Raw genomic sequence first — 13,176 nt, forward strand, 5'->3', positions numbered from 1 at the left:
ACGGAGGGGTGAGTGTCAGAATCGTCATCCCCATCCTAATTTCTCTGGTACCTGCCAAGGAGCCAGGACGGGTGTAGCCATCACTCTGTGCTCCTTGCCAGGTTGCCAGCTGTCACGCCCACTGGGACGAAGAAGAGCTCCATTCAGCAGGGTCTGTGGGCAGCAGGTGCTTCCAGATATTTGGGTGGGGAGCCCCACCCATGTAACCACAGGCTTTTTTTCTTGTGACGCCCCTGGCACCTGCCCCTCCTGACCATCTCCTGCCTAAAGGGGAAGTGCTGTTGGGGCGGTAGCCTCTTGCTGACATGGAACTTCCAATGCATGGAGGAAGGGAAGCCATGGGCTGCGTTGGCCCGGTCCAAACTGTGGCACCAACAGCAGAGAGCACAGGGTGGCCTACCCAGAGTGAAGGATCTGAGATAGGCCCTGGTCCATGCGGGCTTCCAGCAGCCTCCTGGAGAAACAAGCTCATGCCTGGGCGTCCTCTTGCCTGGGCTTCCAGCAGCTTCATCCTTGATGCATCTTCTGTGGAATTCTCTTGTCCTGACACATACGTGTCTGATGTCCACTGAGGTCTTCCCATCACAGCAGCGGCTTCCTGTGCCCTCACATTCAGTTCCTGAGACTCCTCTACGAGGAAGGCTCTTTTATCAACCCGATTTTTCTGACATGCTAACTGAGGACCAGAAAGGTTAAGTAACTTGTCTAAGATTATACAGCCGGTATGTGGCGGTGCTGGAGTCTAGGTGAGGCTTTGTACTACCTACTGTATGTACACTCTCTTTCCTTTCTCCAGGATTAAAGCACGTACATTTTGCTAAATCTGAATTGTGTATGTTTTCATCTAGAGCAGGGGCCAGTAAGTTACACTCACAGGCCAAATCTAGCTACGGCCTATGTTTATAAGGCTTTCACACTGAGAATGATTTTAAACATTTTTGAAAGTTCATTTAAAAAAATACTGAAGTGAGGCCGGGCATGGTGGCGCACGCTTGTAATCCCCGCGCTTGGGAGGCAGAGACAGGAGGATTGCGCAGGTTCGAAGCCAGCTGCGTGAGCTGGCTTAGGAGACCCTGTTTCCAAATAAAAAAAATGTAAAAATAGGTCTGGGAGTGTAGCCCAGAGGTAGAAGGGCTTCCAGGAACCCCAGTACCACCAAAAAAAAAAAAAAAAAAAAAAAAAAAGAATACTGAAGTGACTAGGTCTAGTGGTATATACCTGTAATCCTAGTACTTAAGAGGTAGGGACAGGAGGATTGTGAGTTCAAGGCTAGCCTTAGCACTTAGTGAGCACTTAGTGAGACCCTGCTTTGAAAAAAATTAAAACATAGGGCAGGGGGTGTAGCTCGGAAGTAGAATGTCCCTGGCTTCAATTCCTGGTACCAACCAACAAACCAGCCAACCAACTCTGAACTGTATGTTTACAAATGGCCCAGAGGTGGGGGCGACTCAGTGACAAAGCGTGCACTTAGCATTTAGGAAGCTCAAGGTCCCCTACCCGGCTGGGGAGGAGGTTGGACGGCCATTTTCCTTCTGACTCTCTCTCCTTCCTTTCTTTCTTCTCTCTCTCGTTTTTCCTTTTATTTATTTATTTTTTTTTTGTACTGGGGAATGAACCTAGGGGTTCTCTACCACTGAGCTATATCCCCAGGCTTCTTTATTTTATTTTGAGACAAGGTCTTACTAAATCGCTCGACCTGCCCTCTAATTTGTGATCTTCTTGTGTCAGCCTCCTGAGTATCAGGGATTACAGGGTGTCACCGCACTCATCTAGATGGCCAATTTTATGAATATATATATATATATATATATATATATATATCCACAGTATTTAAATATTAATAGCAAATACAACAAAGAAGAATTTAGCATAGAAACAGAATTTGGCCCGTATGTCCTGTGGTGTTGACGATTTACCAGCTGATCCTTTACAGAACAAGTTTGTTGTCCTGAACCCGCGCGTCCCACAATCCTGCTGCACCAACGCTGCCTGAAACGGACAGGAAGCCCAACACCACACCTACCATTCATCGCCTTTGAACTCAGCTTCTTTCAAGAGTGCTCCAAGCTATAATAATAAAAACAGCATGGTATTGGCACAAAAACAGACGTGTCTACTAACGGAAGAGAAGAGAAGAAACAGAAACAAATCCACATACTTGTAGCCAATTGATTTTCACCAAAGGTGCCAAACACATACATTGGAGAAAAAACAGCCTTTCCAACAAATGGTGTTGGAGGAACTGGTTATGCATTTGTAGGAACATGAAATTAAATCTCTACTTCTCACTCTACACAAGAGTTAGCCAGAGATGGATAAGAGACCTGGAAATTAGACCAGAGACTTTGAAATCACTAGAGGAAGGTATAGGTCCAACACTCCAACATATAGGCACAGGTAGAAACTTCCTCAATAAGATTCTCAAAGCTCAGGAAATCAAAACAAGAATTAGTAAATGAAGTGGCATTAAACTAAAAAGTTTCTGCTCATCAAAAGAAGCCATCAAGTGTCTAAAAAGAGCCTACAGAATGGGAGAAGATCTTTGCCAGCTCTTCCTCTGATAGAGAACTAATATCTAGAATACACAAAGTACTTAAAGACTAAACACTAAAAACTCAAATAACCCAATCAAGAAATGAGTAATTAAACTAAATAGACACTTCACAAAAGAAAAAGTACAAATGGCCAATAAATATATTAAAATATCATTAGCAACCAGGGAGATGCAAATCAAAACTACTGAGCCGGGGTGTGGTGGTGCACGCTTGTAATCCCTGTGCTTGGGAGGCGGAGACAGGAGGATCGCGCAGGTTGGAAGCCAGCCACGCTGGCTTAAGAGACCCTGTTTCCAAATAAAAAATATAAAAATAGATCTGGGAGTGTAACCCGGAGGTAGAAGGGTTTCCAGGAACCCCAGTACCACCACACACACACACACAAAAAAAACGACACTGAGATTCCAATCTAATCCTGTTAGAATGGCAATCATCAAGAAATCAAAAAATAAATACTGGTGAGAACGTGGGGAAATAGGAACTCTTATTCACAGTTGGTGGGATTGCAAATTAGTGTAGTCACTAAGGAGATAAGTGTGGAGCTTTCTCAGAAAATTGGGAATGGAAGCCAGGCGTGGTGGCGCACGTTTGTAATCCCAACATTTGGGAGGCTGAGACCAGAGGTTTGCGGTTTGCGATGAGGCCCTCCGCAACTTAGTGAGACCCTGTTTCAAAATAAAGAATAAAAAATGGGGCAGGGGATGTAGCTTAGAGGTCAAATGCTCCTGGATTCCATCCCCAGACCCGCAAAAAAAAAAAAAAAAAAAAAAATGGGAATGGATCTACCATATGATCTAGCTATACCATTCCTGGGTATCTTTCAAATGGATTGAAATCAGAATTTTATAGTAATATATGCATATTAATGTTTATAGAAGTATAATTAAGTATCCATCAACAGATGAATAGATCACAAAATTATGGGATATATACACAATGGAATTCTACTCAGCAATAAAGAAGAACAAGATAGCTTGTAATCCCAGCATTTGGGAGGCTGAGACAGTAGGATTGTGGTTTGCAGACAACCTCACCTACTTAGTGAGGCCCTTTGCAACTCAGTAAGATGCTGTTTCAAAATAAAGAATTAAAAATAGGGCTGGGGGTGTAGCTCAAAAGACGAATGCTCCTGGGTTCCATCCCCAGTACCAAAAAAAAAAAAAAAAAAAAGAACAAAATAATGTCATTCACGAGAAAATGGGTGGACCTGAAGAATATTATGTTAAGTGACATTAGCCAGTCACAGAAAGTGAAGGGTCATATGCTTTCTCTCATATGCAGAAGCTAGGGAGTCATTGGGATATACGTGGGGACTTGAGACAATGGAGAAGAAACGTGAGTGGAGCCTGAAAGGTGGAGGGAGTCTAAGGGAAGGGGAGGGGACGGAGAATCCGCGAAGGAATCACTTCCAGTGACATCATGTACATATGTGAAAATATCAATGCCAATCTCAATATCATATATGGGGAGGGGGATGGGAAGGGAGCAGGGGAAAGCCCACCAAGTGCTGTGGACATGTATATCACCATCCTACGAACTACATTATGATGTGAGACTAGAATCCACCAATAAAAGTATTTTAAAAAGGCTCCGGGCGTGGTGGAGCACGCTCATAATCCCTGCGCTTGGGAGGCGGAGACAGGAGGATCACGCAGGTTCGAAGCCAGCCGTGCTGGCTTAAGAGATCCTGTTTCCACATAAAAATATAAAAATAGGTCTGGGAGTGTAGCCCGGAGGTAGAAGGGCTTCCAGGAACCCAACCCCAGTACCACCAAAAAAAAAAAAGAAAGAAAGAGTGGTCTGAACAGTGGAAATTTCAAATACGGGCTGAGAGTGTGCCTCAGCGGGAGAGCATATGTGTAGCATGCATGAGCCCCTGGCTGAATTCCTGGCACCAAAACAGCCACCTCAGTGAGTTCACTGTATGCATGAAGATGGAGATTTGAAGCCCTTGGCCACACACTCCAGCGTAACCTGGGTCTGCCTGGCAGGCCAGCTTGCAGCCTGTGTCCTGACTTTCTTTTTTTTTTTTTTTTTTTTTGGTGGTACTGGGGTTCCTGGAAGCCCTTCTACCTACGGGCTACACTCCCAGACCTATTTTTACATTTTTATTTGGAAACAGGGTCTCCTAAGCCAGCACGCGCGGCTGGCTTCGAACCTGCGCGATCCTCCTGTCTCTGCCTCCCAAGCGCGGGGATTACAAGCGTGCGCCACCACGCCCGGCCCCTGACTTTCTGACTCTGCCGTGAGGATGAGAAATGTGGCCTTGGAATGGAGAGAACTGAAAGAGGGGGACCCAACCAAGGCTCCCTGAGATGGTTGGCAGGGCTGCAGGAGGAAGGACCAATCTGAACCACTGGTGACATTATAATGAGTTGCTAAGTCCAGCTTAGGCCTAAGGAGATGTCTTCTCCCCTTCCACACTGGTTGTATGAATGTGGGAACAACCAAGGCTGATTTCACGTGTATTCATGTCACCTCTCAGCCCAGGTGGCAAGTTTTCTGAGGCCTGGAGTGGGTCTCACGTTTTATGTGCATTTATCTGAGCTGCACACAGTGAGCAATGATCACTTTCCTTTACTGCGGGGTTACCTGTTAGGAGACCAATGGAAGCAAGCCTCCAGGGAGAATGTCTATAAAACACAGGCCTCAGCTGGGCGTGGTGGCGCATGCTTGTAATCCCAGCATCTGCGAGGCTGAGACAGGAGGATCACAGGTTCGCAGTCAGCCTCAGCTATTTAGTGAGGCCCTCTGCATCTTAGTAAGACCCTGTTTCAAAATAAAGAATAAAAAAATATGCCGGGCGTGGTGGCGCACGCTTGTAATCCCCGCGCTTGGGAGGCAGAGACAGGAGGATCGCGCAGGTTCGAAGCCAGCCACGCGCGCTGGCTTAGGAGACCCTGTTTCCAAATAAAAATGTAAAAATAGGTCTGGGAGTGTAGCCCAGAGGCAGGAGGGCTTCCAGGAACCCCAGTACCACACACACACACACACACACAAATAGGGCTGGGGGTGTAGCTCGGAGGTAGAATGCCTCTGAATTCCATCCCCAGTACTGCAAAACAAAACAAAAAAAACAACAAAAAAAAAAAAAACATGGGCTTCTCTCTCTGCCCACACCCTAACGGCATGTGGGGGCTCACAGAAGGCCCCAGCACACCCTCAAGGGAGGAAGCTGGGGGTCCTGGCGGGCATTCCTGCACCTTCAGAGGCGGGCGCTTTCTGTACCTTCTGTGTTCAGGAAACATCGTGAGGGATAATTATTACTCCCTCTGACTCACACAGAATTTTTTCTGCCAAAGAATTCTGTCAGCCAAGCCTGGTCCTGCTGTTACCCCTGGTGCTGATGAGGGAGACTTCCTAAGTCCGTCTGGAGAGAGGGCCCGACAGGAGGCCCACAGCCCTGCACCCTGGGATGGGGTACAGACCAGACCCCGGGGGATGGGGCTGGTTGTGGGGACGGGCCTTCCGGTGTGTGAGAAGCTGCTTCTAGAACACTCTCACCACCCGGCTGCCTTTCAGCCAGTCCCTGTGGGGCCAACGCTTGCCTTTCACTTTGTTGATTGGAGATTGTGTCCCTGAATAGAGCTTAATGTCCTTTGGAAATTATCTGTTCCCCCCCCCTTTAAAAAATTTCTCCTGTTTTCTCCATTTGTGTTAGATTGTCACTGTGTCCCTAACTACTGAAGGTGGATAATAGGACACCTGGAGGAGAGGGATGACCCTCATACACAGAAAGATGACCTCAGAGGCCAACGGGGGAAGAGCGGACGGGTGGGGGGGGGGCTGGGCAGGAGGCCTGGAGACAGGCTCGCTCACGTCAGAGCGTGGGTGCATCTGGGAGAGTGGGCAGCGGGGCATCCAGGCCAGAGCTGGGGAGCGGGGAATGGCTCCTAGAAGTGGGTCTGAGGGGCTGGGATGGCCCTGAGCAGGGGATTCAAGGAGCTGACTTGACTGGTGTTTGAGAAACCTGCAGCCTAAAGCTGAGGGGAGGAGCCGGAGTGAACAAACCTGGGTCTTCTCATGAATTTACTTCATGGTGGCTGTTAGCTCTGACCTGCCCTCTGACCACAGCACTGCACTCCAGGCACCTCTCATGGGTATGGAAGTGTTAGAGTTTGGGTTTATTTTTGTGGTACTAGAGACTGAACACAGGGATGTTCTACCTCTGAGCTATACCCCCAGCTCTATTTTATTTATTTGTTTATTTATTTGGTGGTATTGGGGGTGGAACCCAGGGCTTTTCTACCTCCGGGCTATCCTCCCAGACATATTTTATACTTTATTTGGAAACAGGGTCTCACTGAGTTGCTGAGAGCCTCACTAAGCAGCCAAGGCTGGCTTCGAACCTGTGTGACCCTCCTGTCTCAGCCTCCCAAGCGCGGGGATTACAAGCGTGCGCCACCACGCCCGGCTTATTTTGTTTTGAAATGCCTCCCAGGTACGGGGATTACTAGTGCGTGTCACTGCACTGACTATGGATTGGATTTACAATGTCCCCCAGACCTTGCGTGGCAGAGAAGGCAGCCATGTCTGGGTGGGACTTGGTTTCTGAGGAAGGGTCCGTGGACGAGTGGCCAGGGATAGGGTTCACCTGGACCAGCTATTGGCGCTTTCAGCTTGGCTCTCCCCTGCGTCAGGAGCTGCTAACAAGCTCCTCCTTCTCTTTCTGCTTCCCGACGTCGTGCCCTGTGTGTGGACCTGCAGCCCTGCTCCTCCTTGGCAGTCAGTGTAAAATGGACTATACATGTATACAGGGACTGAAATCTCCAGGTCCAGGAGCAAATACCCCTTCTATGGACCATGTCAGCAAGACTGCTAATAGAGCAGAGGGTGTGCACAGCGCCACACGAACGCAGTTATCCCCCAGCTGATCCATGTAGTACGCACAGCCTCCTGCTGATGGGCAGAGGCTTTGCCTTCATATGTGAGAAGACCTCATCGTACACAAAGAGCCAGGTAAAGGCAAGGCTCCTCTTTTGTGTGAGGAAGGACAATTATACTAATCAATTCTATCTCCTCTAAGAAGCTGAGATCTGTTGTAAATGACAGAGAGTTCTGCCCTAAGCCTCCTCAGCTCCCCTTCCCCATAAAGCAGCAAAGCACCCAACAACCACTGTATGTAAGAATCAACAAACATTTCTAGAAGACTTGCTACCCACAAGGAAGTATTTTATGTATTTCAGTTATATGTTGCTTAAAGACCTGGGTAAGTTCTGAGAAATGTGTCCTTGGTTGCTTTCATCACTGTGCAAAGATTAGAGTATCCTATGCAAACTAAGGTAGCTACAATGTCATTAGGCCCTAGGTCTCATGACACTACCTGTGTATGGCATTCATCGCTGCCCAGACCATTATTATGTGGTGCATCACTGTATATCATTTAATCTTCTCAGTAACCCTGTAACCTAATGATGAATGAGCTGAGACTCCAGGAGGCTCACAGTGATCCAGAGATCACAGGACCAGAAGGGGTATGAGACCTAGCTTGTCCATGCTGAGAATATAATCGAACATGGCATCTAGTAATTTCTCCATAAGTTGAATGAATGAATGTATCTGTGGGTCTCCAAACTCAGGATTGTCTACTGTTCCATAAGCCTTAATTCCAGAGGCCAGACTCCAGCCACAGCAGGGCCGACACATTCCTATCAGGGATGTTTTCTAAAACCCTGGTCTCATCCTCTGTCCTGTGCTCTCTCCTCCCTCCCAAAAAAGCACAGAATGGAGGAGTTCATTCTATTTTGTGATGTACCAAGTATTAGATGCCGAGGTTCTGGTGCCCTTGGGAGCCCATGCTCTAGCCAGAGCCACATGCTTTGCCCAGCAGATCAGCGATGGCTGACACGCGGCAGTCCCTGGGTGGATCAGAAGGATGTGGAGAGGAAAGCTCAGCATGCTGGGCGGCCTGTACGTACCAGAGCAGGCACCGACGGGCTGCTTGCCGACCCTCCTCACTCAGCTGCCGGACAGAGCCTCTTCCCTGGCTGTGGTTTCCATCCTAGATGGGTGTCTTGAAAGTGCATTGGTCTCAGGGATGGAATGGAGACTAAGATCTCTCAAACCAGGAGCTAAAGTGCAGCCTTGAAAAAATTATTGCATTTTAATTGTTTGTTAATTACCATGTGGACTGGGGACTCCTTCGAGTCCCCCATTTGGTTATCTTCCTCAAACATAGCTGCTTTCCTGCCAGTATGTGCATAAAGAAAATCCCTACCCAGTGAGAAGTGGTGGTGCACGCTTGTAATCCCAGCATTCAGGAGGCTGAGACAGGACGAACTGGGTTTGTGGCCAGCCTCAGCTACTTAGTGAGGCCCTTTGCAACTGGCGAGACCCTGTTTCAAAATAAAGGATAAAAATTAGGGCTGGGGTTGTAGCTCAGAGGTAGAATGCCCCTGGCTTCCATCCCCAGTACTGAAAACAAAAACAAAACAAAACAAAACAAAACCTACCCAAGCCAGGACTTATTCCTTTGTGCTAAAGGGGCTTGAGTTGGTTTCTGCTACTTTTAACGAAATACAGTCTCATCGTGAATACAACAAAAACTCCTCCAAATCTATGCAAGGTACGGCATCAGACGTTCTGACCCACACACACACACATTTTTTCTCCCTTGCTGTAGAACCTAGAGGGAAGAGAAGACTGTGGTAACAGTAAAAGAAGGACGCTGGATGTGGTGGCGTACATCTCTAATTCTCGTAATTGGGCAGCTGAGACAGGAAGATCACAGGTTTGAGACTCTAAGCAACCTAGTGAGACCCCATTTCAAAATAAACAAATAAAATAGGGCTGGGGGCTTAGCTCAGAGGTAGAACATCCCTGGGTTCAATCCCCAGTAAAACACACACACACACACACACACACACACACACACACACACACACACACACACACAAATAAAATTTTAAAAAAGAAGGAAAAAGAACAAGGAAAGGAAAAGATGAACAGCCTGCTACACCGTGGTCCCGCAACGGAGTGACCGTCAGTATTGATTAAGGCGAGATCCTTGCGCACTTAGCAAGAGTCAGCTGCTGAGTCATATTCTGCTTGGAAATATAACTATAGTCCATTAAGAGGGATTGTGTGGCTGCCACAGAAAGCTCCTTACCGGACTACTTTTGTTCTACACCTGACTGGCTCCACCTGGCTCTACAGGCCCCAGGTTTTCCCGAGAAGCCTTCCCCAAGGCCAGGTGAGGAATTCCTCTCTGTTAGGGTTCCTGTTAGGGCTCCTCCTTTCAACAGAGCTCAGTCTTTGCTGAGTAGAAGCCAGGTGTCTAGCACAGTGTCTGACCCAGGGTAGATTCTCAGTATACACTTGTTGAACAGAAGACTGAATTCAGGTGTGTAATGTACCTACAGCCTTCATTTCTAAACTTCTACAGATGACCATATAACTCAGGTGCCATCACACAATACACTTAGGAATGTGTGTTTAGAAGGCTGAGAGAGCAAACTGGCTTAGGTGACCTTGACTAGCTAGAAATTCCAGGTTCCTCTATTAAACAGGACCTATCAGGATTATCTTTGACTTTATACACTAGAAAGCGAAGGCGTTCTCTCGTGTAAAAGAATACCAGAGGAATTGTCATGCCCCGTGGAGTTAGCAGCAACCCCAAGCTGCTCTGGCTTTCTCCAGCACCACGCTTAACCCCAGCTTCTATCCCCAAGGCCACTCATGGTCCAAGAGGACTGTGACATATCAGCCATCAGGACTGCATCCCAGGAAGGGGGAGAGAAAGGCAGGCAACAACAGGGTGACCTGCATGTCTGATCCACCTCTCTAAGTAGACTTCAAGACGTCTCCACATAGGTTTTTATATTGCAGCAGCCAGGGAAGGTTACTATAGGCTTTTACAGGTCACAGTGCTCCAAGTAGATGGGGAGTTTTATAATTAAGGGAAAGAGGCAAGTAGATCTAACTCAGGGACTCACAGTCTCTGCCCCAGTCCCCTAAGCAAAACTGTCAGACAGCCCTCCCTCTCTTTGTAGGTTAAAACTCAACAGATCTAGCAGGGCATGGGAGCACACACTTGTAATCCCAGTACTTGGGAGGCTGAGACAGGAGGCTCACAGGTTCACGGCCATCCTTAGCTACTTAGAGGTTCTCGGCTACTTATCGAGACCTGTTTCAAAATAAATAAAAAATAAGGTTGGGGGTATAGCTCAGAGATAGAATGCCCCTGGGTTCCATCCCCAGTACTGAAAAAAAAAAAAAAAAAAAAAAAAAGCCCTAGCTCTGTAGGCAACTCCACTTGGCTGAGCTCCTTGCCCTTGACGCAGGGCTGATAATCAATCCCTTCATCTCCAAGGAGCGCCGTCAGTGGTGGAGGCCCTCCCCTTGCTGGGTTCTAGTTTGCACTCATTACAAGACAGGATCACAGCCAGAGTCAATGCAGGAAGCTATCAGGTGGGCATCTCACGAGGCTGGGTTGAAATGGGTGGATGGTCGTGTGCAATGCAGTGCACTATGGCCCTGCTGCAGACTGCGCAGCCTGGCTGCTCTGCGTCTCAGACCCGCCTCTGCACGGTGCAGGAAGTGCTCTGACAACCAGCAGGCCTGTGCACCGGCCTCTAGAACTAGGTGAAGGAGAAACCCCATTCCCTGCACCCTTACCCCCAGCGGCAGACAGTCCCCAAGTAGCCACTCCTGCAGCATCTTCCCCACGGATGTGGGCCAAAGATCCCATTACCTTGGACTCCCTGGTAGTGCTTTCTCAAAGCGCAGGTTGATTTCAGCTTGGTTGGAAGGGTCTAAATGTAGGACAACTGATGATAAAGGAAATGTGGGAAAGGGACGAGGAGCTCTGCGCGGAGTCAGGCGCTGCCCCTTGTTTTCTGCGTGTTACTTTGCCAACTCCCCCACGGATCTATTTCCTCGGGCAAAATAGGAATGGTAACTACAGCTTCTCACAGAGCTGCTCAGAGGATTAAACAAGATAATGAAGGTGAATGCGCTTAGCATAGTGCCCAGAGCACAATAGATCCTCAATAAAAGACAGTTAAGTTTACATCTGAGAAAACAGAATGGAGATAGATGGCAGAGGCCATTGTGAAGGCTGGACCCCTGAACAAAGCTGCCTCTGAAATTAGAGAAATCTGCAACCCTGGCATCTTGGCTGGAGTCCCAGGAAGGGATGGGCACTCACTCCAGCAAGGCCAACCCCAGCCCGAGACACTGGGCCCCAGGGGACCGGGGCCACTCCCCAGGCGAGGGCAGGCCTGGCTCAGGGAACCGATTCACATTTTGTCCTGGGGACACTGCACTTGGAAAAACATTATTGATTCTGTGGTTCCGGTTGCAAAGGGAGGAGGAAAGACCGAATTTCATTACATAAAGCATTTCTACCTACTGTATGTTCTATTTAAAGAGGAACTTGGCAATCCTTTTCATCAGTGTCTCTTCTTAAAACCATCTTGGAGATAGCTTATCCCCAGTTTATAAAGACAGAACAGAGAAGAAATAACTGGCTAACGAGCATGTGGCTGACTTGCAAGAGTTGGAGTTCACAGCCCCCAGATTTCTGGAACGTTGCTTAACTTATGAACGGAGCCAATGCCTGTCAGGGCCTCCCTGCTCATATACCTCCTGCTTCAGTTGGTCACTCCTGGTCACTAGAGACATACAGACATGTAAATCTAGGCGACATGACTGTTTTCCTTAGCAGCTTGGGACAAGAGGTGAAATGTAACTTTCCCAACCAAATCACAGGCGGGTCTGCTGCCAGCAAGTCCTGGAGCTGGGATGTTGGAACTTTTCCAGGATCCCTAAAAGCAGTGGAGATGGGGAGGGGGTGATGAACTGACCAGATGCATCCTCAGTGTTCAGCACTCGAAAGAAATCCTGGCAGAGTGTGGCTGTGATGAGGCTGAAAGGTAGAGGCAGAGGCTGGAGGCGACTCCCAGGGCAAAGGGAGGCAGTACACGCTTGAACCTTCCAAGACTTCACACTCACACACACACACACACACGCACACACGCACACACACACACGCACACACACACACACACACACACACACACACACACACACACACACGTACTTGGAACTGAACTCAGGAACCCGGGGCATTCTACCTCTGAGCCACATCACAAGATCTATTATATTGTTTATTTTGAAACAGGGTCTCAGGCCGGGCATGGTGGCGCACGCTTGTATTCCCCGCGCTTGGGAGGCTAAGACAAGAAGATCGCACGGGTTCAAAGCCAGCCTCAGCTACTTAGTGAGGCTCTCAGCAACCTAGTGAGACCCTGTTTCCAAATAAAATATAAAAAAGGTCTGGGAGTATAGCCCGGAGGTAGAAAGCCTCTGGGTTCTACCCCCAGTACCACCAAAAAACTAAAAAAATCAAAATGAAACAGGGTCTCACTAAATTGCTGCAGCTTGTCTTGAACCTGCTATCCTCCTGTCACAGCCTCGCACGTACTGGGATTCCAGGTGGGTGCCACCACGCCCAGTTAAGACTTTGTATATATTAGCTCATTTATTTTATGCAAAGACTCTATCTAGAAGGTGGTCTGATCATGTCCCTTATTACAAGGGCTGGGACTTGAGCTCAGACAGCCAGGCTCCTGAGTTCGGAATCTCTGCCGTTGTCCCCTGGCTTCCTGCTTCCTCTCAG

This window comes from Muscardinus avellanarius (assembly GCF_963383645.1).
Source record: "Muscardinus avellanarius genome assembly, chromosome: 7".
Lineage (NCBI taxonomy): Eukaryota > Metazoa > Chordata > Mammalia > Rodentia > Gliridae > Muscardinus > Muscardinus avellanarius.